Source organism: Lampetra fluviatilis, chromosome 18 (assembly GCF_964198595.1).
Source record: "Lampetra fluviatilis chromosome 18, kcLamFluv1.1, whole genome shotgun sequence".
NCBI lineage: Eukaryota > Metazoa > Chordata > Hyperoartia > Petromyzontiformes > Petromyzontidae > Lampetra > Lampetra fluviatilis.
The window spans coordinates 11,641,290-11,668,301 of NC_136292.1; the positions used below are offsets into that span (position 1 = coordinate 11,641,290).

General features: G+C 38.8%; 22 non-coding genes across 22 annotated transcripts; all 22 read right to left on the reverse strand.

Annotated features, from left to right (window-relative positions):
* Positions 1-710: 710 nt before the first annotated feature.
* Positions 711-901, reverse strand: LOC144937384 (U2 spliceosomal RNA). The gene has a single exon (XR_013637686.1). It is a non-coding gene; the product is annotated as a U2 spliceosomal RNA (small nuclear RNA).
* A 1,056-nt stretch (positions 902-1,957) lies between these two features.
* LOC144937343 (U2 spliceosomal RNA) lies at positions 1,958-2,148 on the reverse strand. The gene has a single exon (XR_013637648.1). It is a non-coding gene; the product is annotated as a U2 spliceosomal RNA (small nuclear RNA).
* Positions 2,149-3,204: 1,056 nt separating this feature from the next.
* LOC144937443 (U2 spliceosomal RNA) lies at positions 3,205-3,395 on the reverse strand. The gene has a single exon (XR_013637736.1). It is a non-coding gene; the product is annotated as a U2 spliceosomal RNA (small nuclear RNA).
* Positions 3,396-4,452: 1,057 nt separating this feature from the next.
* LOC144937295 (U2 spliceosomal RNA) lies at positions 4,453-4,643 on the reverse strand. Its single transcript, XR_013637603.1, has one exon. It is a non-coding gene; the product is annotated as a U2 spliceosomal RNA (small nuclear RNA).
* Positions 4,644-5,571: 928 nt separating this feature from the next.
* On the reverse strand, positions 5,572-5,762 carry LOC144937296 (U2 spliceosomal RNA). Its single transcript, XR_013637604.1, has one exon. It is a non-coding gene; the product is annotated as a U2 spliceosomal RNA (small nuclear RNA).
* Positions 5,763-6,819: 1,057 nt separating this feature from the next.
* On the reverse strand, positions 6,820-7,012 carry LOC144937398 (U2 spliceosomal RNA). Its single transcript, XR_013637699.1, has one exon. It is a non-coding gene; the product is annotated as a U2 spliceosomal RNA (small nuclear RNA).
* Positions 7,013-8,071: 1,059 nt separating this feature from the next.
* Positions 8,072-8,262, reverse strand: LOC144937312 (U2 spliceosomal RNA). The gene has a single exon (XR_013637619.1). It is a non-coding gene; the product is annotated as a U2 spliceosomal RNA (small nuclear RNA).
* Positions 8,263-9,320: 1,058 nt separating this feature from the next.
* On the reverse strand, positions 9,321-9,511 carry LOC144937313 (U2 spliceosomal RNA). The gene has a single exon (XR_013637620.1). It is a non-coding gene; the product is annotated as a U2 spliceosomal RNA (small nuclear RNA).
* Positions 9,512-10,569: 1,058 nt separating this feature from the next.
* On the reverse strand, positions 10,570-10,760 carry LOC144937387 (U2 spliceosomal RNA). The gene has a single exon (XR_013637689.1). It is a non-coding gene; the product is annotated as a U2 spliceosomal RNA (small nuclear RNA).
* Positions 10,761-11,816: 1,056 nt separating this feature from the next.
* Positions 11,817-12,007, reverse strand: LOC144937314 (U2 spliceosomal RNA). Its single transcript, XR_013637621.1, has one exon. It is a non-coding gene; the product is annotated as a U2 spliceosomal RNA (small nuclear RNA).
* A 1,058-nt stretch (positions 12,008-13,065) lies between these two features.
* Positions 13,066-13,256, reverse strand: LOC144937315 (U2 spliceosomal RNA). Its single transcript, XR_013637622.1, has one exon. It is a non-coding gene; the product is annotated as a U2 spliceosomal RNA (small nuclear RNA).
* A 1,058-nt stretch (positions 13,257-14,314) lies between these two features.
* Positions 14,315-14,505, reverse strand: LOC144937404 (U2 spliceosomal RNA). The gene has a single exon (XR_013637705.1). It is a non-coding gene; the product is annotated as a U2 spliceosomal RNA (small nuclear RNA).
* A 1,056-nt stretch (positions 14,506-15,561) lies between these two features.
* LOC144937445 (U2 spliceosomal RNA) lies at positions 15,562-15,752 on the reverse strand. Its single transcript, XR_013637737.1, has one exon. It is a non-coding gene; the product is annotated as a U2 spliceosomal RNA (small nuclear RNA).
* Positions 15,753-16,808: 1,056 nt separating this feature from the next.
* On the reverse strand, positions 16,809-16,999 carry LOC144937446 (U2 spliceosomal RNA). Its single transcript, XR_013637738.1, has one exon. It is a non-coding gene; the product is annotated as a U2 spliceosomal RNA (small nuclear RNA).
* Positions 17,000-18,056: 1,057 nt separating this feature from the next.
* On the reverse strand, positions 18,057-18,249 carry LOC144937403 (U2 spliceosomal RNA). Its single transcript, XR_013637704.1, has one exon. It is a non-coding gene; the product is annotated as a U2 spliceosomal RNA (small nuclear RNA).
* A 1,059-nt stretch (positions 18,250-19,308) lies between these two features.
* On the reverse strand, positions 19,309-19,499 carry LOC144937317 (U2 spliceosomal RNA). Its single transcript, XR_013637623.1, has one exon. It is a non-coding gene; the product is annotated as a U2 spliceosomal RNA (small nuclear RNA).
* A 1,058-nt stretch (positions 19,500-20,557) lies between these two features.
* On the reverse strand, positions 20,558-20,748 carry LOC144937388 (U2 spliceosomal RNA). Its single transcript, XR_013637690.1, has one exon. It is a non-coding gene; the product is annotated as a U2 spliceosomal RNA (small nuclear RNA).
* Positions 20,749-21,804: 1,056 nt separating this feature from the next.
* On the reverse strand, positions 21,805-21,995 carry LOC144937447 (U2 spliceosomal RNA). The gene has a single exon (XR_013637739.1). It is a non-coding gene; the product is annotated as a U2 spliceosomal RNA (small nuclear RNA).
* Positions 21,996-23,052: 1,057 nt separating this feature from the next.
* Positions 23,053-23,243, reverse strand: LOC144937385 (U2 spliceosomal RNA). The gene has a single exon (XR_013637687.1). It is a non-coding gene; the product is annotated as a U2 spliceosomal RNA (small nuclear RNA).
* Positions 23,244-24,299: 1,056 nt separating this feature from the next.
* On the reverse strand, positions 24,300-24,490 carry LOC144937344 (U2 spliceosomal RNA). The gene has a single exon (XR_013637649.1). It is a non-coding gene; the product is annotated as a U2 spliceosomal RNA (small nuclear RNA).
* A 1,057-nt stretch (positions 24,491-25,547) lies between these two features.
* LOC144937376 (U2 spliceosomal RNA) lies at positions 25,548-25,738 on the reverse strand. The gene has a single exon (XR_013637678.1). It is a non-coding gene; the product is annotated as a U2 spliceosomal RNA (small nuclear RNA).
* A 1,057-nt stretch (positions 25,739-26,795) lies between these two features.
* Positions 26,796-26,986, reverse strand: LOC144937370 (U2 spliceosomal RNA). The gene has a single exon (XR_013637672.1). It is a non-coding gene; the product is annotated as a U2 spliceosomal RNA (small nuclear RNA).
* Positions 26,987-27,012: the final 26 nt, after the last annotated feature.

The window sequence follows — 27,012 nt, forward strand, 5'->3', positions numbered from 1 at the left end:
GCGCAGAAGTTATCACGACCATTCCGCATGTGCCATGGCGTTAAGAGATACGGAATATTAAACAAGCATCAGTCACGCACAAGGCCATTCATATTTGAAACCGGGACAAAATCTCAATTTCTGCAAAAGGCTTTGGCACACCCAGAAAAAATTAAACCGAGTTTGTTTCTGCCAACAAACGAGGAAGTTCTTAGGTGCAATTGTAATTGATTAAGAGAATTAGAATCTGAAAATGCTAATATAATAATACAAATTGTACGACCAATACATATGAATGAAAAAAAACTATCGAAAAAATATCGTTCGTTAATAAACACTGTCCCTAAAGGAAGGTATAGTAAAATTTCAGCCTAAGGCCTTTCTACATAGCACATGAAGCAAGATAGACTAAGATAGGTAAATTACGGAATTATGGGCAATACTGCGTTATGAAGACGTAACAAACAGAGCAGTACAGGATAAAACAAACTGTTTGTATATAAGTGCATGTGCATATGACATATTACTTCTTGACCCACACCGACTGGATACCTGTGAAAATAGTTTGATAGATTTTTGAAATTTGACAGCTATCCAGGGCACAAATGAGAAGATGGAGGGGACTGGTAACAAAACAGGAGAGAACGCACCCAATTACGGACAAACAGCGGAAATGGGGTTTGCAAACCCAACATAGTCTACTTTTGTTTGATGATATTCCTCCCCCAGCAGGGAGGTGCACCATTCCCGGAGAAACTGCAATACCGGGTTGATGCGCGGAGTGGACGGAGAAAGCCCCTATTCCATCTCCCTGTCCCAAAAATCTATTTAATATAAGGTACCACAATGTGGTACGTATCAGATATTAAACTGATAAGAACAGATACTACACTTGATCTTAGCCAAAAGGCCGAGAAGCGATAACACACACTTGCCAGTGGTGGAGATTACATACGCCAAGACTCTCTCTACACCATGGGGCCTCCACCCGTTACTACGCACAATAAATACTGACTTAAAGCTTTCGTGACTGCAGGAATTCATATTCTTTGGGCCTTTCGGTAAAGTCATGTAGATAGGTTCAAAGAAAATATAAAAAAATAAGAAAAAACTACTTTGTTATTTTTAACACCATGGCACATGCGGATTGGTCGTGGTAACTTATTGTGCGAATATTATTTGGGTCTTTCGGTAAAGTCACATAGATAGGTTCAAAGAAAATAACAAAAATTACAAAAAATACTTTACGTGACTTTACCAAAGAATATGCGCAGAAGTTATCACGACCATTCCGCATGTGCCATGGCGTTAAGAGATACGGAATATTAAACAAGCATCAGTCACGCACACGGCCATTCATATTTGAAACCGGGACAAAATCTCAATTTCTGCAAAAGGCTTTGGCACACCCAGAAAAAATTAAACCGAGTTTGTTTCTGCCAACAAACGAGGAAGTTCTTAGGTGCAATTGTAATTGATTAAGAGAATTAGAATCTGAAAATGCTAATATAATAATACAAATTGTACGACCAATACATATGAATGAAAAAAAACTATCGAAAAAATATCGTTCGTTAATAAACACTGTCCCTAAAGGAAGGTATAGTAAAATTTCAGCCTAAGGCCTTTCTACATAGCACATGAAGCAAGATAGACTAAGATAGGTAAATTACGGAATTATGGGCAATACTGCGTTATGAAGACGTAACAAACAGAGCAGTACAGGATAAAACAAACTGTTTGTATATAAGTGCATGTGCATATGACATATTACTTCTTGACCCACACCGACTGGATACCTGTGAAAAGAGTTTGATAGATTTTTGAAATTTGACAGCTATCCAGGGCACAAATGAGAAGATCGAGGGGACTGGTAACAAAACAGGAGAGAACGCACCCAATTACGGACAAACAGCGGAAATGGGGTTTGCAAACCCAACATAGTCTACTTTTGTTTGATGATATTCCTCCCCCAGCAGGGAGGTGCACCATTTCCGGAGAAACTGCAATACCGGGTTGATGCGCGGAGTGGACGGAGCAAGCCCCTATTCCATCTCCCTGTCCCAAAAATCTATTTAATATAAGGTACCACAATGTGGTACGTATCAGATATTAAACTGATAAGAACAGATACTACACTTGATCTTAGCCAAAAGGCCGAGAAGCGATAACACACCCTTGCCAGTGGTGGAGATTACATACGCCAAAACTCTCTCTACACCATGGGGCCTCCACCCGTTACTTCGCACAATAAATACCGACTTAAAGCTTTCGTGACTGCAGGAATTCATATTCTTTGGGCCTTTCGGTAAAGTCATGTAGATAGGTTCAAAGAAAATATCAAAAAATAAGAAAAAACTACTTTGTTATTTTTAACACCATGGCACATTCGGAATGGTCGTGGTAACTTATTGTGCGAACATTATTTGGGTCTTTCGGTAAAGTCACGTAGATAGGTTCAAAGAAAATAACAAAAATTACAAAAAAATACTTTACGTGACTTTACCAAAGAATATGCGCGGAAGTTATCACGACCATTCCGCATGTGCCATGGCGTTAAGAGATACGGAATATTAAACAAGCATCAGTCACGCACACGGCCATTCATGTTTGAAACCGGGACAAAATCTCAATTTCTGCAAAAGGCTTTGGCACACCCAGAAATAATTAAACCGAGTTTGTTTCTGCCAACAAACGAGGAAGTTCTTAGGTGCAATTGTAATTGATTCAGAGAATTAGAATCTGAAAATGCTAATTTAATAATACAAATTGTACGACCAATACATATGAATGAAAAAAAAACTATCGAAAAAATATCGTTCGTTAATAAACACTGTCCCTAAAGGAAGGTATAGTAAAATTTCAGCCTAAGTCCTTTCTACATAGCACATGAAGCAAGATAGACTAAGATAGGTAAATTACGGAATTATGGGCAATACTGCGTTATGAAGACGTAACAAACAGAGCAGTACAGGATAAAATAAACTGTTTGTATATAAATGCATGTGCATATGGCATTACTTCTTGACCCACACCGACTGGATAACTGTGAAAATAGTTTGATAGATTTTTGAAATTTGACAGCTATCCAGGGCACAAATGAGAAGATGGAGGGGACTGGTAACAAAACAGGAGAGAACGCACCCAATTACGGACAAACAGCGGAAATGGGGTTTGCAAACCCAACATAGTCTACTTTTGTTTGATGATATCCCTCCCCCAGCAGGGAGGTGCACCATTCCCGGAGAAACTGCAATACCGGGTTGATGCGCGGAGTGGACGGAGCAAGCCCCTATTCCATCTCCCTGTCCCAAAAATCAATTTAATATAAGGTACCACAATGTGGTACGTATCAGATATTAAACTGATAAGAACAGATACTACACTTGATCTTAGCCAAAAGGCCGAGAAGCGATAACACACACTTGCCAGTGGTGGAGATTACATACGCCAAGACTCTCTCTACACCATGGGGCCTCCACCCGTTACTACGCACAATAAATACTGACTTAAAGCTTTCGTGACTGCAGGAATTCATATTCTTTGGGCCTTTCGGTAAAGTCATGTAGATAGGTTCAAAGAAAATATCAAAAAATAAGAAAAAACTACTTTGTTATTTTTAACACCATGGCACATTCGGAATGGTCGTGGTAACTTATTGTGCGAACATTATTTGGGTCTTTCGGTAAAGTCACGTAGATAGGTTCAAAGAAAATAACAAAAATTACAAAAAAATACTTTACGTGACTTTACCAAAGAATATGCGCAGAAGTTATCACGACCATTCCGCATGTGCCATGGCGTTAAGAGATACGGAATATTAAACAAGCATCAGTCACGCACACGGCCATTCATGTTTGAAACCGGGACAAAATCTCAATTTCTGCAAAAGGCTTTGGCACACCCAGAAATAATTAAACCGAGTTTGTTTCTGCCAACAAACGAGGAAGTTCTTAGGTGCAATTGTAATTGATTCAGAGAATTAGAATCTGAAAATGCTAATTTAATAATACAAATTGTACGACCAATACATATGAATGAAAAAAAAACTATCGAAAAAATATCGTTCGTTAATAAACACTGTCCCTAAAGGAAGGTATAGTAAAATTTCAGCCTAAGTCCTTTCTACATAGCACATGAAGCAAGATAGACTAAGATAGGTAAATTACGGAATTATGGGCAATACTGCGTTATGAAGACGTAACAAACAGAGAAGTACAGGATGAAACAAACTGTTTGTATATAAGTGCATGTGCATATGACATATTACTTCTTGACCCACACGACTGGATAGCTGTGAAAATAGTTTGATAGATTTTTGAAATTTGACAGCTATCCAGGGCACAAATGAGAAGATGGAGGGGACTGGTAACAAAACAGGAGAGAACGCACCCAATTACGGACAAACAGCGGAAATGGGGTTTGCAAACCCAACATAGTCTACTTTTGTTTGATGATATTACTCCCCCAGCAGGGAGGTGCACCATTCCCGGAGAAACTGCAATACCGGGTTGATGCGCGGAGTGGACGGAGCAAGCCCCTATTCCATCTCCCTGTCCCAAAAATCTATTTAATATAAGGTACCACAATGTGGTACGTATCAGATATTAAACTGATAAGAACAGATACTACACTTGATCTTAGCCAAAAGGCCGAGAAGCGATAACACACACTTGCCAGTGGTGGAGATTACATACACCAAGACTCTCTCTACACCATGGGGCCTCCACCAACTACTACGCACAATAAATACTGACTTAAAGCTTTCGTGACTGCAGGAATTCATATTCTTTGGGCCTTTCGGTAAAGTCATGTAGATAGGTTCAAAGAAAATAACAAAAATTACAAAAAAATACTTTACGTGACTTTACCAAAGAATATGCGCAGAAGTTATCACGACCATTCCGCATGTGCCATGGCGTTAAGAGATACGGAATATTAAACAAGCATCAGTCAAGCACATGGCCATTCATATTTGAAACCGGGACAAAATCTCAATTTCTGCAAAAGGCTTTGGCACACCCAGAAATAATTAAACCGAGTTTGTTTCTGCCAACAAACGAGGAAGTTCTTAGGTGCAATTGTAATTGATTCAGAGAATTAGAATCTGAAAATGCTAATTTAATAATACAAATTGTACGACCAATACATATGAATGAAAAAAAACTATCGAAAAAATATCGTGCGTTAATAAACACTGTCCCTAAAGGAAGGTATAGTAAAATTTCAGCCTAAGTCCTTTCTACTTAGCACATGAAGCAAGATAGACTAAGATAGGTAAATTACGGAATTATGGGCAATACTGCGTTATGAAGACGTAACAAACAGAGCAGTATAGGATAAAACAAACTGTTTGTATATAAGTGCATGTGCATATGACATATTACTTCTTGACCCACACGACTGGATAGCTGTGAAAATAGTTTGATAGATTTTTGAAATTTGACAGCTATCCAGGGCACACATGAGAAGATGGAGGGGACTGGTAACAAAACAGGAGAGAACGCACCCAATTACGGACAAACAGCGGAAAAATGGGGTTTGCAAACCCAACATAGTCTACTTTTGTTTGATGATATTCCTCCCCCAGCAGGGAGGTGCACCATTCCCGGAGAAACTGCAATACCGGGTTGATGCGCGGAGTGGACGGAGCAAGCCCCTATTCCATCTCCCTGTCCCAAAAATCTATTTAATATAAGGTACCACAATGTGGTACGTATCAGATATTAAACTGATAAGAACAGATACTACACTTGATCTTAGCCAAAAGGCCGAGAAGCGATAACACACACTTGCCAGTGGCGGAGATTACATACGCCAAGACTCTCTCTACACCATGGGGCCTCCACCAGTTAATTCGCACAATAAATACTGACTTAAAGCTTTCGTGACTGCAGGAATTCATATTCTTTGGGCCTTTCGGTAAAGTCATGTAGATAGGTTCAAAGAAAATATCAAAAAATAAGAAAAAACTACTTTGTTATTTTTAACACCATGGCACATGCGGAATGGTCGTGGTAACTTATTGTGCGAATATTATTTGGGTCTTTCGGTAAAGTCACATAGATAGGTTCAAAGAAAATAACAAAAATTACAGAAAAATACTTTACGTGACTTTACCAAAGAATATGCGCAGAAGTTATCACGACCATTCCGCATGTGCCATGGCGTTAAGAGATACGGAATATTAAACAAGCATCAGTCACGCACACGGCCATTCATATTTGAAACCGGGACAAAATCTCAATTTCTGCAAAAGGCTTTGGCACACCCAGAAAAAATTAAACCGAGTTTGTTTCTGCCAACAAACGAGGAAGTTCTTAGGTGCAATTGTAATTGATTAAGAGAATTAGAATCTGAAAATGCTAATATAATAATACAAATTGTACGACCAATACATATGAATGAAAAAAAACTATCGAAAAAATATCGTTCGTTAATAAACACTGTCCCTAAAAGAAGGTATAGTAAAATTTCAGCCTAAGGCCTTTCTACATAGCACATGAAGCAAGATAGACTAAGATAGGTAAATTACGGAATTATGGGCAATACTGCGTTATGAAGACGTAACAAACAGAGCAGTACAGGATAAAACAAACTGTTTGTATATAAGTGCATGTGCATATGACATATTACTTCTTGACCCACACCGACTGGATACCTGTGAAAATAGTTTGATAGATTTTTGAAATTTGACAGCTATCCAGGGCACAAATGAGAAGATGGAGGGGACTGGTAACAAAACAGGAGAGAACGCACCCAATTACGGACAAACAGCGGAAATGGGGTTTGCAAACCCAACATAGTCTACTTTTGTTTGATGATATTCCTCCCCCAGCAGGGAGGTGCACCATTCCCGGAGAAACTGCAATACCGGGTTGATGCGCAGAGTGGACGGAGCAAGCCCCTATTCCATCTCCCTGTCCCAAAAATCAATTTAATATAAGGTACCACAATGTGGTACACGTATCAGATATTAAACTGATAAGAACAGATACTACACTTGATCTTAGCCAAAAGGCCGAGAAGCGATCACACACACTTGCCAGTGGTGGAGATTACATACGCCAAGACTCTCTCTACACCATGGGGCCTCCACCCGTTACTACGCACAATAAATACTGACTTAAAGCTTTCGTGACTGCAGGAATTCATATTCTTTGGGCCTTTCGGTAAAGTCATGTAGATAGGTTCAAAGAAAATATCAAAAAATAAGAAAAAACTACTTTGTTATTTTTAACACCATGGCACATGCGGAATGGTCGTGGTAACTTATTGTGCGAATATTATTTGGGTCTTTCGGTAAAGTCACATAGATAGGTTCAAAGAAAATAACAAAAATTACAAAAAAGAATACTTTACGTGACTTTACCAAAGAATATGCGCAGAAGTTATCACGACCATTCCGCATGTGCCATGGCGTTAAGAGATACGGAATATTAAACAAGCATCAGTCACGCACACGGCCATTCATATTTGAAACCGGGACAAAATCTCAATTTCTGCAAAAGGCTTTGGCACACCCAGAAAAAATTAAACCGAGTTTGTTTCTGCCAACAAACGAGGAAGTTCTTAGGTGCAATTGTAATTGATTAAGAGAATTAGAATCTGAAAATGCTAATATAATAATACAAATTGTACGACCAATACATATGAATGAAAAAAAACTATCGAAAAAATATCGTTCGTTAATAAACACTGTCCCTAAAAGAAGGTATAGTAAAATTTCAGCCTAAGGCCTTTCTACATAGCACATGAAGCAAGATAGACTAAGATAGGTAAATTACGGAATTATGGGCAATACTGCGTTATGAAGACGTAACAAACAGAGCAGTACAGGATAAAACAAACTGTTTGTATATAAGTGCATGTGCATATGACATATTACTTCTTGACCCACACCGACTGGATACCTGTGAAAATAGTTTGATAGATTTTTGAAATTTGACAGCTATCCAGGGCACAAATGAGAAGATGGAGGGGACTGGTAACAAAACAGGAGAGAACGCACCCAATTACGGACAAACAGCGAAAATGGGGTTTGCAAACCCAACATAGTCTACTTTTGTTTGATGATATTCCTCCCCCAGCAGGGAGGTGCACCATTCCCGGAGAAACTGCAATACCGGGTTGATGCGCAGAGTGGACGGAGCAAGCCCCTATTCCATCTCCCTGTCCCAAAAATCAATTTAATATAAGGTACCACAATGTGGTACGTATCAGATATTAAACTGATAAGAACAGATACTACACTTGATCTTAGCCAAAAGGCCGAGAAGCGATAACACACACTTGCCAGTGGTGGAGATTACATACGCCAAGACTCTCTCTACACCATGGGGCCTCCACCCGTTACTACGCACAATAAATACTGACTTAAAGCTTTCGTGACTGCAGGAATTCATATTCTTTGGGCCTTTCGGTAAAGTCATGTAGATAGGTTGAAAGAAAATATCAAAAAATAAGAAAAAACTACTTTGTTATTTTTAACACCATGGCACATGCGGAATGGTCGTGGTAACTTATTGTGCGAATATTATTTGGGTCTTTCGGTAAAGTCACATTGATAGGTTCAAAGAAAATAACAAAAATTACAAAAAAAATACTTTACGTGACTTTACCAAAGAATATGCGCAGAAGTTATCACGACCATTCCGCATGTGCCATGGCGTTAAGAGATACGGAATATTAAACAAGCATCAGTCACGCACACGGCCATTCATATTTGAAACCGGGACAAAATCTCAATTTCTGCAAAAGGCTTTGGCACACCCAGAAAAAATTAAACCGAGTTTGTTTCTGCCAACAAACGAGGAAGTTCTTAGGTGCAATTGTAATTGATTAAGAGAATTAGAATCTGAAAATGCTAATATAATAATACAAATTGTACGACCAATACATATGAATGAAAAAAAACTATCGAAAAAATATCGTTCGTTAATAAACACTGTCCCTAAAGGAAGGTATAGTAAATTTTCAGCCTAAGGCCTTTCTACATAGCACATGAAGCAAGATAGACTAAGATAGGTAAATTACGGAATTATGGGCAATACTGCGTTATGAAGACGTAACAAACAGAGCAGTACAGGATAAAACAAACTGTTTGTATATAAGTGCATGTGCATATGACATATTACTTCTTGACCCACACCGACTGGATACCTGTGAAAATAGTTTGATAGATTTTTGAAATTTGACAGCTATCCAGGGCACAAATGAGAAGATGGAGGGGACTGGTAACAAAACAGGAGAGAACGCACCCAATTACGGACAAACAGCGGAAATGGGGTTTGCAAACCCAACATAGTCTACTTTTGTTTGATGATATTCCTCCCCCAGCAGGGAGGTGCACCATTCCCGGAGAAACTGCAATACCGGGTTGATGCGCAGAGTGGACGGAGCAAGCCCCTATTCCATCTCCCTGTCCCAAAAATCAATTTAATATAAGGTACCACAATGTGGTACGTATCAGATATTAAACTGATAAGAACAGATACTACACTTGATCTTAGCCAAAAGGCCGAGAAGCGATAACACACACTTGCCAGTGGTGGAGATTACATACGCCAAGACTCTCTCTACACCATGGGGCCTCCACCCGTTACTACGCACAATAAATACTGACTTAAAGCTTTCGTGACTGCAGGAATTCATATTCTTTGGGCCTTTCGGTAAAGTCATGTAGATAGGTTGAAAGAAAATATCAAAAAATAAGAAAAAACTACTTTGTTATTTTTAACACCATGGCACATGCGGAATGGTCGTGGTAACTTATTGTGCGAATATTATTTGGGTCTTTCGGTAAAGTCACATTGATAGGTTCAAAGAAAATAACAAAAATTACAAAAAAAATACTTTACGTGACTTTACCAAAGAATATGCGCAGAAGTTATCACGACCATTCCGCATGTGCCATGGCGTTAAGAGATACGGAATATTAAACAAGCATCAGTCACGCACACGGCCATTCATATTTGAAACCGGGACAAAATCTCAATTTCTGCAAAAGGCTTTGGCACACCCAGAAAAAATTAAACCGAGTTTGTTTCTGCCAACAAACGAGGAAGTTCTTAGGTGCAATTGTAATTGATTAAGAGAATTAGAATCTGAAAATGCTAATATAATAATACAAATTGTACGACCAATACATATGAATGAAAAAAAACTATCGAAAAAATATCGTTCGTTAATAAACACTGTCCCTAAAGGAAGGTATAGTAAAATTTCAGCCTAAGGCCTTTCTACATAGCACATGAAGCAAGATAGACTAAGATAGGTAAATTACGGAATTATGGGCAATACTGCGTTATGAAGACGTAACAAACAGAGCAGTACAGGATAAAACAAACTGTTTGTATATAAGTGCATGTGCATATGACATATTACTTCTTGACCCACGCCGACTGGATACCTGTGAAAATAGTTTTATAGATTTTTGAAATTTGACAGCTATCCAGGGCACAAATGAGAAGATCGAGGGGACTGGTAACAAAACAGGAGAGAACGCACCCAATTACGGACAAACAGCGGAAATGGGGTTTGCAAACCCAACATAGTCTACTTTTGTTTGATGATATTCCTCCCCCAGCAGGGAGGTGCACCATTTCCGGAGAAACTGCAATACCGGGTTGATGCGCGGAGTGGACGAAGCAAGCCCCTATTCCATCTCCCTGTCCCAAAAATCTATTTAATATAAGGTACCACAATGTGGTACGTATCAGATATTAAACTGATAAGAACAGATACTACACTTGATCTTAGCCAAAAGGCCGAGAAGCGATAACACACCCTTGCCAGTGGTGGAGATTACATACGCCAAAATCTCTCTACACCATGGGGCCTCCACCCGTTACTTCGCACAATAAATACCGACTTAAAGCTTTCGTGACTGCAGGAATTCATATTCTTTGGGCATTTCGGTAAAGTCATTTAGATAGGTTCAAAGAAAATATCAAAAAATAAGAAAAAACTACTTTGTTATTTTTAACACCATGGCACATGCGGAATGGTCGTGGTAACTTATTGTGCGAATATTATTTGGGTCTTTCGGTAAAGTCACATAGATAGGTTCAAAGAAAATAACAAAAATTACAAAAAAATACTTTACGTGACTTTACCAAAGAATATGCGCAGAAGTAATCACGACCATTCCGCATGTGCCATGGTGTTAAGAGATACGGAATATTAAACAAGCATCAGTCAAGCACACGGCCATTCATGTTTGAAACCGGGACAAAATCTCAATTTCTGCAAAAGGCTTTGGCACACCCAGAAATAATTAAACCGAGTTTGTTTCTGCCAACAAACGAGGAAGTTCTTAGGTGCAAGTGTAATTGATTCAGAGAATTATAATCTGAAAATGCTAATATAATAATACAAATTGTACGACCAATACATATGAATGAAAAAAAACTATCGAAAAAATATCGTTCGTTAATAAACACTGTCCCTAAAAGAAGGTATAGTAAAATTTCAGCCTAAGGCCTTTCTACATAGCACATGAAGCAAGATAGACTAAGATAGGTAAATTACGGAATTATGGGCAATACTGCGTTATGAAGACGTAACAAACAGAGCAGTACAGGATAAAACAAACTGTTTGTATATAAGTGCATGTGCATATGACATATTACTTCTTGACCCACACCGACTGGATACCTGTGAAAATAGTTTGATAGATTTTTGAAATTTGACAGCTATCCAGGGCACAAATGAGAAGATGGAGGGGACTGGTAACAAAACAGGAGAGAACGCACCCAATTACGGACAAACAGCGAAAATGGGGTTTGCAAACCCAACATAGTCTACTTTTGTTTGATGATATTCCTCCCCCAGCAGGGAGGTGCACCATTCCCGGAGAAACTGCAATACCGGGTTGATGCGCAGAGTGGACGGAGCAAGCCCCTATTCCATCTCCCTGTCCCAAAAATCAATTTAATATAAGGTACCACAATGTGGTACGTATCAGATATTAAACTGATAAGAACAGATACTACACTTGATCTTAGCCAAAAGGCCGAGAAGCGATAACACACACTTGCCAGTGGTGGAGATTACATACGCCAAGACTCTCTCTACACCATGGGGCCTCCACCCGTTACTACGCACAATAAATACTGACTTAAAGCTTTCGTGACTGCAGGAATTCATATTCTTTGGGCCTTTCGGTAAAGTCATGTAGATAGGTTGAAAGAAAATATCAAAAAATAAGAAAAAACTACTTTGTTATTTTTAACACCATGGCACATGCGGAATGGTCGTGGTAACTTATTGTGCGAATATTATTTGGGTCTTTCGGTAAAGTCACATTGATAGGTTCAAAGAAAATAACAAAAATTACAAAAAAAATACTTTACGTGACTTTACCAAAGAATATGCGCAGAAGTTATCACGACCATTCCGCATGTGCCATGGCGTTAAGAGATACGGAATATTAAACAAGCATCAGTCACGCACACGGCCATTCATATTTGAAACCGGGACAAAATCTCAATTTCTGCAAAAGGCTTTGGCACACCCAGAAAAAATTAAACCGAGTTTGTTTCTGCCAACAAACGAGGAAGTTCTTAGGTGCAATTGTAATTGATTAAGAGAATTAGAATCTGAAAATGCTAATATAATAATACAAATTGTACGACCAATACATATGAATGAAAAAAAACTATCGAAAAAATATCGTTCGTTAATAAACACTGTCCCTAAAGGAAGGTATAGTAAAATTTCAGCCTAAGGCCTTTCTACATAGCACATGAAGCAAGATAGACTAAGATAGGTAAATTACGGAATTATGGGCAATACTGCGTTATGAAGACGTAACAAACAGAGCAGTACAGGATAAAACAAACTGTTTGTATATAAGTGCATGTGCATATGACATATTACTTCTTGACCCACACCGACTGGATACCTGTGAAAATAGTTTGATAGATTTTTGAAATTTGACAGCTATCCAGGGCACAAATGAGAAGATGGAGGGGACTGGTAACAAAACAGGAGAGAACGCACCCAATTACGGACAAACAGCGGAAATGGGGTTTGCAAACCCAACATAGTCTACTTTTGTTTGATGATATTCCTCCCCCAGCAGGGAGGTGCACCATTCCCGGAGAAACTGCAATACCGGGTTGATGCGCAGAGTGGACGGAGCAAGCCCCTATTCCATCTCCCTGTCCCAAAAATCAATTTAATATAAGGTACCACAATGTGGTACGTATCAGATATTAAACTGATAAGAACAGATACTACACTTGATCTTAGCCAAAAGGCCGAGAAGCGATAACACACACTTGCCAGTGGTGGAGATTACATACGCCAAGACTCTCTCTACACCATGGGGCCTCCACCCGTTACTACGCACAATAAATACTGACTTAAAGCTTTCGTGACTGCAGGAATTCATATTCTTTGGGCCTTTCGGTAAAGTCATGTAGATAGGTTGAAAGAAAATATCAAAAAATAAGAAAAAACTACTTTGTTATTTTTAACACCATGGCACATGCGGAATGGTCGTGGTAACTTATTGTGCGAATATTATTTGGGTCTTTCGGTAAAGTCACATTGATAGGTTCAAAGAAAATAACAAAAATTACAAAAAAAATACTTTACGTGACTTTACCAAAGAATATGCGCAGAAGTTATCACGACCATTCCGCATGTGCCATGGCGTTAAGAGATACGGAATATTAAACAAGCATCAGTCACGCACACGGCCATTCATATTTGAAACCGGGACAAAATCTCAATTTCTGCAAAAGGCTTTGGCACACCCAGAAAAAATTAAACCGAGTTTGTTTCTGCCAACAAACGAGGAAGTTCTTAGGTGCAATTGTAATTGATTAAGAGAATTAGAATCTGAAAATGCTAATATAATAATACAAATTGTACGACCAATACATATGAATGAAAAAAAACTATCGAAAAAATATCGTTCGTTAATAAACACTGTCCCTAAAGGAAGGTATAGTAAAATTTCAGCCTAAGGCCTTTCTACATAGCACATGAAGCAAGATAGACTAAGATAGGTAAATTACGGAATTATGGGCAATACTGCGTTATGAAGACGTAACAAACAGAGCAGTACAGGATAAAACAAACTGTTTGTATATAAGTGCATGTGCATATGACATATTACTTCTTGACCCACGCCGACTGGATACCTGTGAAAATAGTTTTATAGATTTTTGAAATTTGACAGCTATCCAGGGCACAAATGAGAAGATCGAGAGGACTGGTAACAAAACAGGAGAGAACGCACCCAATTACGGACAAACAGCGGAAATGGGGTTTGCAAACCCAACATAGTCTACTTTTGTTTGATGATATTCCTCCCCCAGCAGGGAGGTGCACCATTTCCGGAGAAACTGCAATACCGGGTTGATGCGCGGAGTGGACGAAGCAAGCCCCTATTCCATCTCCCTGTCCCAAAAATCTATTTAATATAAGGTACCACAATGTGGTACGTATCAGATATTAAACTGATAAGAACAGATACTACACTTGATCTTAGCCAACAGGCCGAGAAGCGATAACACACCCTTGCCAGTGGTGGAGATTACATACGCCAAAATCTCTCTACACCATGGGGCCTCCACCCGTTACTTCGCACAATAAATACCGACTTAAAGCTTTCGTGACTGCAGGAATTCATATTCTTTGGGCATTTCGGTAAAGTCATTTAGATAGGTTCAAAGAAAATATCAAAAAATAAGAAAAAACTACTTTGTTATTTTTAACACCATGGCACATGCGGAATGGTCGTGGTAACTTATTGTGCGAATATTATTTGGGTCTTTCGGTAAAGTCACATAGATAGGTTCAAAGAAAATAACAAAAATTACAAAAAAATACTTTACGTGACTTTACCAAAGAATATGCGCAGAAGTAATCACGACCATTCCGCATGTGCCATGGTGTTAAGAGATACGGAATATTAAACAAGCATCAGTCAAGCACACGGCCATTCATGTTTGAAACCGGGACAAAATCTCAATTTCTGCAAAAGGCTTTGGCACACCCAGAAATAATTAAACCGAGTTTGTTTCTGCCAACAAACGAGGAAGTTCTTAGGTGCAAGTGTAATTGATTCAGAGAATTATAATCTGAAAATGCTAATATAATAATACAAATTGTACGACCAATACATATGAATGAAAAAAAACTATCGAAAAAATATCGTTCGTTAATAAACACTGTCCCTAAAGGAAGGTATAGTAAAATTTCAGCCTAAGGCCTGTCTACATAGCACATGAAGCAAGATAGACTAAGATAGGTAAATTACGGAATTATGGGCAATACTGCGTTATGAAGACGTAACAAACAGAGCAATACAGGATAAAACAAACTGTTTGTATATAAGTGCATGTGCATATGACATATTACTTCTTGACCCACACCGACTGGATACCTGTGAAAATAGTTTGATAGATTTTTGAAATTTGACAGCTATCCAGGGCACAAATGAGAAGATGGAGGGGACTGGTAACAAAACAGGAGAGAACGCACCCAATTACGGACAAACAGCGGAAATGGGGTTTGCAAACACAACATAGTCTACTTTTGTTTGATGATATTCCTCCCCCAGCAGGGAGGTGCACCATTCCCGGAGAAACTGCAATACCGGGTTGATGCGCGGAGTGGACGGAGCAAGCCCCTATTCCATCTCCCTGTCCCAAAAATCAATTTAATATAAGGTACCACAATGTGGTACGTATCAGATATTAAACTGATAAGAACAGATACTACACTTGATCTTAGCCAAAAGGCCGAGAAGCGATAACACACCCTTGCCAGTGGTGGAGATTACATACGCCAAAATCTCTCTACACCATGGGGCCTCCACCCGTTACTTCGCACAATAAATACCGACTTAAAGCTTTCGTGACTGCAGGAATTCATATTCTTTGGGCATTTCGGTAAAGTCATTTAGATAGGTTCAAAGAAAATATCAAAAAATAAGAAAAAACTACTTTGTTATTTTTAACACCATGGCACATGCGGAATGGTCGTGGTAACTTATTGTGCGAATATTATTTGGGTCTTTCGGTAAAGTCACATAGATAGGTTCAAAGAAAATAACAAAAATTACAAAAAAATACTTTACGTGACTTTACCAAAGAATATGCGCAGAAGTAATCACGACCATTCCGCATGTGCCATGGTGTTAAGAGATACGGAATATTAAACAAGCATCAGTCAAGCACACGGCCATTCATGTTTGAAACCGGGACAAAATCTCAATTTCTGCAAAAGGCTTTGGCACACCCAGAAATAATTAAACCGAGTTTGTTTCTGCCAACAAACGAGGAAGTTCTTAGGTGCAAGTGTAATTGATTCAGAGAATTATAATCTGAAAATGCTAATATAATAATACAAATTGTACGACCAATACATATGAATGAAAAAAAACTATCGAAAAAATATCGTTCGTTAATAAACACTGTCCCTAAAGGAAGGTATAGTAAAATTTCAGCCTAAGGCCTTTCTACATAGCACATGAAGCAAGATAGACTAAGATAGGTAAATTACGGAATTATGGGCAATACTGCGTTATGAAGACGTAACAAACAGAGCAGTACAGGATAAAACAAACTGTTTGTATATAAGTGCATGTGCATATGACATATTACTTCTTGACCCACACCGACTGGATACCTGTGAAAATAGTTTGATAGATTTTTGAAATTTGACAGCTATCCAGGGCACAAATGAGAAGATGGAGGGGACTGGTAACAAAACAGGAGAGAACGCACCCAATTACGGACAAACAGCGGAAATGGGGTTTGCAAACACAACATAGTCTACTTTTGTTTGATGATATTCCTCCCCCAGCAGGGAGGTGCACCATTCCCGGAGAAACTGCAATACCGGGTTGATGCGCGGAGTGGACGGAGCAAGCCCCTATTCCATCTCCCTGTCCCAAAAATCAATTTAATATAAGGTACCACAATGTGGTACGTATCAGATATTAAACTGATAAGAACAGATACTACACTTGATCTTAGCCAAAAGGCCGAGAAGCGATAACACACACTTGCCAGTGGCGGAGATTACATACGCCAAGACTCTCTCTACACCATGGGGCCTCCACCAGTTAATTCGCACAATAAATACTGACTTAAAGCTTTCGTGACTGCAGGAATTCATATTCTTTGGGCCTTTCGGTAAAGTCATGTAGATAGGTTCAAAGAAAATATCAAAAAATAAGAAAAAACTACTTTGTTATTTTTAACACCATGGCACATGCGGAATGGTCGTGGTAACTTATTGTGCGAATATTATTTGGGTCTTTCGGTAAAGTCACATAGATAGGTTCAAAGAAAATAACAAAAATTACAGAAAAATACTTTACGTGACTTTACCAAAGAATATGCGCAGAAGTTATCACGACCATTCCGCATGTGCCATGGCGTTAAGAGATACGGAATATTAAACAAGCATCAGTCACGCACACGGCCATTCATATTTGAAACCGGGACAAAATCTCAATTTCTGCAAAAGGCTTTGGCACACCCAGAAAAAATTAAACCGAGTTTGTTTCTGCCAACAAACGAGGAAGTTCTTAGGTGCAATTGTAATTGATTAAGAGAATTAGAATCTGAAAATGCTAATATAATAATACAAATTGTACGACCAATACATATGAATGAAAAAAAACTATCGAAAAAATATCGTTCGTTAATAAACACTGTCCCTAAAAGAAGGTATAGTAAAATTTCAGCCTAAGGCCTTTCTACATAGCACATGAAGCAAGATAGACTAAGATAGGTAAATTACGGAATTATGGGCAATACTGCGTTATGAAGACGTAACAAACAGAGCAGTACAGGATAAAACAAACTGTTTGTATATAAGTGCATGTGCATATGACATATTACTTCTTGACCCACACCGACTGGATACCTGTGAAAATAGTTTGATAGATTTTTGAAATTTGACAGCTATCCAGGGCACAAATGAGAAGATGGAGGGGACTGGTAACAAAACAGGAGAGAACGCACCCAATTACGGACAAACAGCGGAAATGGGGTTTGCAAACCCAACATAGTCTACTTTTGTTTGATGATATTCCTCCCCCAGCAGGGAGGTGCACCATTCCCGGATAAACTGCAATACCGGGTTGATGCGCAGAGTGGACGGAGCAAGCCCCTATTCCATCTCCCTGTCCCAAAAATCAATTTAATATAAGGTACCACAATGTGGTACACGTATCAGATATTAAACTGATAAGAACAGATACTACACTTGATCTTAGCCAAAAGGCCGAGAAGCGATCACACACACTTGCCAGTGGTGGAGATTACATACGCCAAGACTCTCTCTACACCATGGGGCCTCCACCCGTTACTACGCACAATAAATACTGACTTAAAGCTTTCGTGACTGCAGGAATTCATATTCTTTGGGCCTTTCGGTAAAGTCATGTAGATAGGTTCAAAGAAAATATCAAAAAATAAGAAAAAACTACTTTGTTATTTTTAACACCATGGCACATGCGGAATGGTCGTGGTAACTTATTGTGCGAATATTATTTGGGTCTTTCGGTAAAGTCACATAGATAGGTTCAAAGAAAATAACAAAAATTACAAAAAAGAATACTTTACGTGACTTTACCAAAGAATATGCGCAGAAGTTATCACGACCATTCCGCATGTGCCATGGCGTTAAGAGATACGGAATATTAAACAAGCATCAGTCACGCACACGGCCATTCATATTTGAAACCGGGACAAAATCTCAATTTCTGCAAAAGGCTTTGGCACACCCAGAAAAAATTAAACCGAGTTTGTTTCTGCCAACAAACGAGGAAGTTCTTAGGTGCAATTGTAATTGATTAAGAGAATTAGAATCTGAAAATGCTAATATAATAATACAAATTGTACGACCAATACATATGAATGAAAAAAAACTATCGAAAAAATATCGTTCGTTAATAAACACTGTCCCTAAAATAAGGTATAGTAAAATTTCAGCCTAAGGCCTTTCTACATAGCACATGAAGCAAGATAGACTAAGATAGGTAAATTACGGAATTATGGGCAATACTGCGTTATGAAGACGTAACAAACAGAGCAGTACAGGATAAAACAAACTGTTTGTATATAAGTGCATGTGCATATGACATATTACTTCTTGACCCACACCGACTGGATACCTGTGAAAATAGTTTGATAGATTTTTGAAATTTGACAGCTATCCAGGGCACAAATGAGAAGATGGAGGGGACTGGTAACAAAACAGGAGAGAACGCACCCAATTACGGACAAACAGCGGAAATGGGGTTTGCAAACCCAACATAGTCTACTTTTGTTTGATGATATTCCTCCCCCAGCAGGGAGGTGCACCATTCCCGGAGAAACTGCAATACCGGGTTGATGCGCAGAGTGGACGGAGCAAGCCCCTATTCCATCTCCCTGTCCCAAAAATCAATTTAATATAAGGTACCACAATGTGGTACGTATCAGATATTAAACTGATAAGAACAGATACTACACTTGATCTTAGCCAAAAGGCCGAGAAGCGATAACACACACTTGCCAGTGGTGGAGATTACATACGCCAAGACTCTCTCTACACCATGGGGCCTCCACCCGTTACTACGCACAATAAATACTGACTTAAAGCTTTCGTGACTGCAGGAATTCATATTCTTTGGGCCTTTCGGTAAAGTCATGTAGATAGGTTGAAAGAAAATATCAAAAAATAAGAAAAAACTACTTTGTTATTTTTAACACCATGGCACATGCGGAATGGTCGTGGTAACTTATTGTGCGAATATTATTTGGGTCTTTCGGTAAAGTCACATTGATAGGTTCAAAGAAAATAACAAAAATTACAAAAAAAATACTTTACGTGACTTTACCAAAGAATATGCGCAGAAGTTATCACGACCATTCCGCATGTGCCATGGCGTTAAGAGATACGGAATATTAAACAAGCATCAGTCACGCACACGGCCATTCATATTTGAAACCGGGACAAAATCTCAATTTCTGCAAAAGGCTTTGGCACACCCAGAAAAAATTAAACCGAGTTTGTTTCTGCCAACAAACGAGGAAGTTCTTAGGTGCAATTGTAATTGATTAAGAGAATTAGAATCTGAAAATGCTAATATAATAATACAAATTGTACGACCAATACATATGAATGAAAAAAAACTATCGAAAAAATATCGTTCGTTAATAAACACTGTCCCTAAAGGAAGGTATAGTAAAATTTCAGCCTAAGGCCTTTCTACATAGCACATGAAGCAAGATAGACTAAGATAGGTAAATTACGGAATTATGGGCAATACTGCGTTATGAAGACGTAACAAACAGAGCAGTACAGGATAAAACAAACTGTTTGTATATAAGTGCATGTGCATATGACATATTACTTCTTGACCCACGCCGACTGGATACCTGTGAAAATAGTTTTATAGATTTTTGAAATTTGACAGCTATCCAGGGCACAAATGAGAAGATCGAGGGGACTGGTAACAAAACAGGAGAGAACGCACCCAATTACGGACAAACAGCGGAAATGGGGTTTGCAAACCCAACATAGTCTACTTTTGTTTGATGATATTCCTCCCCCAGCAGGGAGGTGCACCATTTCCGGAGAAACTGCAATACCGGGTTGATGCGCGGAGTGGACGAAGCAAGCCCCTATTCCATCTCCCTGTCCCAAAAATCTATTTAATATAAGGTACCACAATGTGGTACGTATCAGATATTAAACTGATAAGAACAGATACTACACTTGATCTTAGCCAAAAGGCCGAGAAGCGATAACACACCCTTGCCAGTGGTGGAGATTACATACGCCAAAATCTCTCTACACCATGGGGCCTCCACCCGTTACTTCGCACAATAAATACCGACTTAAAGCTTTCGTGACTGCAGGAATTCATATTCTTTGGGCATTTCGGTAAAGTCATTTAGATAGGTTCAAAGAAAATATCAAAAAATAAGAAAAAACTACTTTGTTATTTTTAACACCATGGCACATGCGGAATGGTCGTGGTAACTTATTGTGCGAATATTATTTGGGTCTTTCGGTAAAGTCACATAGATAGGTTCAAAGAAAATAACAAAAATTACAAAAAAATACTTTACGTGACTTTACCAAAGAATATGCGCAGAAGTAATCACGACCATTCCGCATGTGCCATGGTGTTAAGAGATACGGAATATTAAACAAGCATCAGTCAAGCACACGGCCATTCATGTTTGAAACCGGGACAAAATCTCAATTTCTGCAAAAGGCTTTGGCACACCCAGAAATAATTAAACCGAGTTTGTTTCTGCCAACAAACGAGGAAGTTCTTAGGTGCAAGTGTAATTGATTCAGAGAATTATAATCTGAAAATGCTAATATAATAATACAAATTGTACGACCAATACATATGAATGAAAAAAAACTATCGAAAAAATATCGTTCGTTAATAAACACTGTCCCTAAAGGAAGGTATAGTAAAATTTCAGCCTAAGGCCTTTCTACATAGCACATGAAGCAAGATAGACTAAGATAGGTAAATTACGGAATTATGGGCAATACTGCGTTATGAAGACGTAACAAACAGAGCAGTACAGGATAAAACAAACTGTTTGTATATAAGTGCATGTGCATATGACATATTACTTCTTGACCCACACCGACTGGATACCTGTGAAAATAGTTTGATAGATTTTTGAAATTTGACAGCTATCCAGGGCACAAATGAGAAGATGGAGGGGACTGGTAACAAAACAGGAGAGAACGCACCCAATTACGGACAAACAGCGGAAATGGGGTTTGCAAACACAACATAGTCTACTTTTGTTTGATGATATTCCTCCCCCAGCAGGGAGGTGCACCATTCCCGGAGAAACTGCAATACCGGGTTGATGCGCGGAGTGGACGGAGCAAGCCCCTATTCCATCTCCCTGTCCCAAAAATCAATTTAATATAAGGTACCACAATGTGGTACGTATCAGATATTAAACTGATAAGAACAGATACTACACTTGATCTTAGCCAAAAGGCCGAGAAGCGATAACACACCCTTGCCAGTGGTGGAGATTACATACGCCAAAACTCTCTCTACACCATGGGTCCTCCACCCGTTACTTCGCACAATAAATACCGACTTAAAGCTTTCGTGACTGCAGGAATTCATATTCTTTGGGCATTTCGGTAAAGTCATGTAGATAGGTTCAAAGAAAATATCAAAAAATTACAAAAAACTACTTTGTTATTTTTAACACCATGGCACATGCGGAATGGTCGTGGTAACTTATTGTGCGAATATTATTTGGGTCTTTCGGTAAAGTCACATAGATAGGTTCAAAGAAAATAACAAAAATTACAAAAAAATACTTTACGTGACTTTACCAAAGAATATGCGCAGAAGTTATCACGACCATTCCGCATGTGCCATGGCGTTAAGAGATACGGAATATTAAACAAGCATCAGTCACGCACAAGGCCATTCATATTTGAAACCGGGACAAAATCTCAATTTCTGCAAAAGGCTTTGGCACACCCAGAAAAAATTAAACCGAGTTTGTTTCTGCCAACAAACGAGGAAGTTCTTAGGTGCAATTGTAATTGATTAAGAGAATTAGAATCTGAAAATGCTAATATAATAATACAAATTGTACGACCAATACATATGAATGAAAAAAAACTATCGAAAAAATATCGTTCGTTAATAAACACTGTCCCTAAAGGAAGGTATAGTAAAATTTCAGCCTAAGGCCTTTCTACATAGCACATGAAGCAAGATAGACTAAGATAGGTAAATTACGGAATTATGGGCAATACTGCGTTATGAAGACGTAACAAACAGAGCAGTACAGGATAAAACAAACTGTTTGTATATAAGTGCATGTGCATATGACATATTACTTCTTGACCCACACCGACTGGATACCTGTGAAAATAGTTTGATAGATTTTTGAAATTTGACAGCTATCCAGGGCACAAATGAGAAGATGGAGGGGACTGGTAACAAAACAGGAGAGAACGCACCCAATTACGGACAAACAGCGGAAATGGGGTTTGCAAACCCAACATAGTCTACTTTTGTTTGATGATATTCCTCCCCCAGCAGGGAGGTGCACCATTCCCGGAGAAACTGCAATACCGGGTTGATGCGCGGAGTGGACGGAGAAAGCCCCTATTCCATCTCCCTGTCCCAAAAATCTATTTAATATAAGGTACCACAATGTGGTACGTATCAGATATTAAACTGATAAGAACAGATACTACACTTGATCTTAGCCAAAAGGCCGAGAAGCGATAACACACACTTGCCAGTGGTGGAGATTACATACGCCAAGACTCTCTCTACACCATGGGGCCTCCACCCGTTACTACGCACAATAAATACTGACTTAAAGCTTTCGTGACTGCAGGAATTCATATTCTTTGGGCCTTTCGGTAAAGTCATGTAGATAGGTTCAAAGAAAATATAAAAAAATAAGAAAAAACTACTTTGTTATTTTTAACACCATGGCACATGCGGATTGGTCGTGGTAACTTATTGTGCGAATATTATTTGGGTCTTTCGGTAAAGTCACATAGATAGGTTCAAAGAAAATAACAAAAATTACAAAAAATACTTTACGTGACTTTACCAAAGAATATGCGCAGAAGTTATCACGACCATTCCGCATGTGCCATGGCGTTAAGAGATACGGAATATTAAACAAGCATCAGTCACGCACACGGCCATTCATATTTGAAACCGGGACAAAATCTCAATTTCTGCAAAAGGCTTTGGCACACCCAGAAAAAATTAAACCGAGTTTGTTTCTGCCAACAAACGAGGAAGTTCTTAGGTGCAATTGTAATTGATTAAGAGAATTAGAATCTGAAAATGCTAATATAATAATACAAATTGTACGACCAATACATATGAATGAAAAAAAACTATCGAAAAAATATCGTTCGTTAATAAACACTGTCCCTAAAGGAAGGTATAGTAAAATTTCAGCCTAAGGCCTTTCTACATAGCACATGAAGCAAGATAGACTAAGATAGGTAAATTACGGAATTATGGGCAATACTGCGTTATGAAGACGTAACAAACAGAGCAGTACAGGATAAAACAAACTGTTTGTATATAAGTGCATGTGCATATGACATATTACTTCTTGACCCACACCGACTGGATACCTGTGAAAAGAGTTTGATAGATTTTTGAAATTTGACAGCTATCCAGGGCACAAATGAGAAGATCGAGGGGACTGGTAACAAAACAGGAGAGAACGCACCCAATTACGGACAAACAGCGGAAATGGGGTTTGCAAACCCAACATAGTCTACTTTTGTTTGATGATATTCCTCCCCCAGCAGGGAGGTGCACCATTTCCGGAGAAACTGCAATACCGGGTTGATGCGCGGAGTGGACGGAGCAAGCCCCTATTCCATCTCCCTGTCCCAAAAATCTATTTAATATAAGGTACCACAATGTGGTACGTATCAGATATTAAACTGATAAGAACAGATACTACACTTGATCTTAGCCAAAAGGCCGAGAAGCGATAACACACCCTTGCCAGTGGTGGAGATTACATACGCCAAAACTCTCTCTACACCATGGGGCCTCCACCCGTTACTTCGCACAATAAATACCGACTTAAAGCTTTCGTGACTGCAGGAATTCATATTCTTTGGGCATTTCGGTAAAGTCATGTAGATAGGTTCAAAGAAAATATAAAAAAATTACAAAAAACTACTTTGTTATTTTTAACACCATGGCACATGCGGAATGGTCGTGGTAACTTATTGTGCGAATATTATTTGGGTCTTTCGGTAAAGTCACATAGATAGGTTCAAAGAAAATAACAAAAATTACAAAAAAATACTTTACGTGACTTTACCAAAGAATATGCGCAGAAGTTATCACGACCATTCCGCATGTGCCATGGTGTTAAGAGATACGGAATATTAAACAAGCATCAGTCACGCACACGGCCATTCATGTTTGAAACCGGGACAAAATCTCAATTTCTGCAAAAGGCTTTGGCACACCCAGAAAAAATTAAACCGAGTTTGTTTCTGCCAACAAACGAGGAAGTTCTTAGGTGCAATTGTAATTGATTAAGAGAATTAGAATCTGAAAATGCTAAAATAATAATACAAATTGTACGACCAATACATATGAATGAAAAAAAACTATCGAAAAAATATCGTTCGTTAATAAACACTGTCCCTAAAGGAAGGTATAGTAAAATTTCAGCCTAAGGCCTTTCTACATAGCACATGAAGCAAGATAGACTAAGATAGGTAAATTACGGAATTATGGGCAATACTGCGTTATGAAGACGTAACAAACAGAGCAGTACAGGATAAAACAAACTGTTTGTATATAAGTGCATGTGCATATGACATATTACTTCTTGACCCACACCGACTGGATACCTGTGAAAATAGTTTGATAGATTTTTGAAATTTGACAGCTATCCAGGGCACAAATGAGAAGATGGAGGGGACTGGTAACAAAACAGGAGAGCACGCACCCAATTACAGACAAACAGCGGAAATGGGGTTTGCAAACCCAACATAGTCTACTTTTGTTTGATGATATTCCTCCCCCAGCAGGGAGGTGCACCATTTCCGGAGAAACTGCAATACCGGGTTGATGCGCGGAGTGGACGGAGCAAGCCCCTGTTCCATCTCCCTGTCCCAAAAATCTATTTAATATAAGGTACCACAATGTGGTACGTATCAGATATTAAACTGATAAGAACAGATACTACACTTGATCTTAGCCAAAAGGCCGAGAAGCGATAACTCACACTTGCCAGTGGTGGAGATTACATACGCCAAAACTCTCTCTACACCATGGGGCCTCCACCCGTTACTACGCACAATAAATACTGACTTAAAGCTTTCGTGACTGCAGGAATTCATATTCTATGGGCCTTTCGGTAAAGTCATGTAGATAGGTTCAAAGAAAATATCAAAAAATAAGAAAAAACTACTTTGTTATTTTTAACACCATGGCACATGCGGAATGGTCGTGGTAACTTATTGTGCGAATATTATTTGGGTCTTTCGGTAAAGTCACATAGATAGGTTCAAAGAAAATAACAAAAATTACAAAAAAATACTTTACGTGACTTTACCAAAGAATATGCGCAGAAGTTATCACGACCATTCCGCATGTGCCATGGCGTTAAGAGATACGGAATATTAAACAAGCATCAGTCACGCACACGGCCATTCATATTTGAAACCGGGACAAAATCTCAATTTCTGCAAAAGGCTTTGGCACACCCAGAAAAAATTAAACCGAGTTTGTTTCTGCCAAAAACGAGGAAGTTCTTAGGTGCAATTGTAATTGATTAAGAGAATTAGAATCTGAAAATGCTAATATAATAATACAAATTGTACGACCAATACATATGAATGAAAAAACAAATATCGAAAAAATATCGTTCGTTAATAAACACTGTCCCTAAAGGAAGGTATAGTAAAATTTCAGCCTAAGGCCTTTCTACATAGCACATGAAGCAAGATAGACTAAGATAGGTAAATTACGGAATTATGGGCAATACTGCGTTATGAAGACGTAACAAACAGAGCAGTACAGGATAAAACAAACTGTTTGTATATAAGTGCATGTGCATATGACATATTACTTCTTGACCCACACCGACTGGATACCTGTGAAAATAGTTTGATAAATTTTTGAAATTTGACAGCTATCCAGGGCACAAATGAGAAGATGGAGGGGACTGGTAACAAAACAGGAGAAAACGCACCCAATTACGGACAAACAGCGGAAATGGGGTTTGCAAACCCAACATAGTCTACTTTTGTTTGATGATATTCCTCCCCCAGCAGGGAGGTGCACCATTCCCGGAGAAACTGCAATACCGGGTTGATGCGCAGAGTGGACGGAGCAAGCCCCTATTCCTTCTCCCTGTCCCAAAAATCTATTTAATATAAGGTACCACAATGTGGTACGTATCAGATATTAAACTGATAAGAACAGATACTACACTTGATCTTAGCCAAAAGGCCGAGAAGCGATGACACACACTTGCCAGTGGTGGAGAT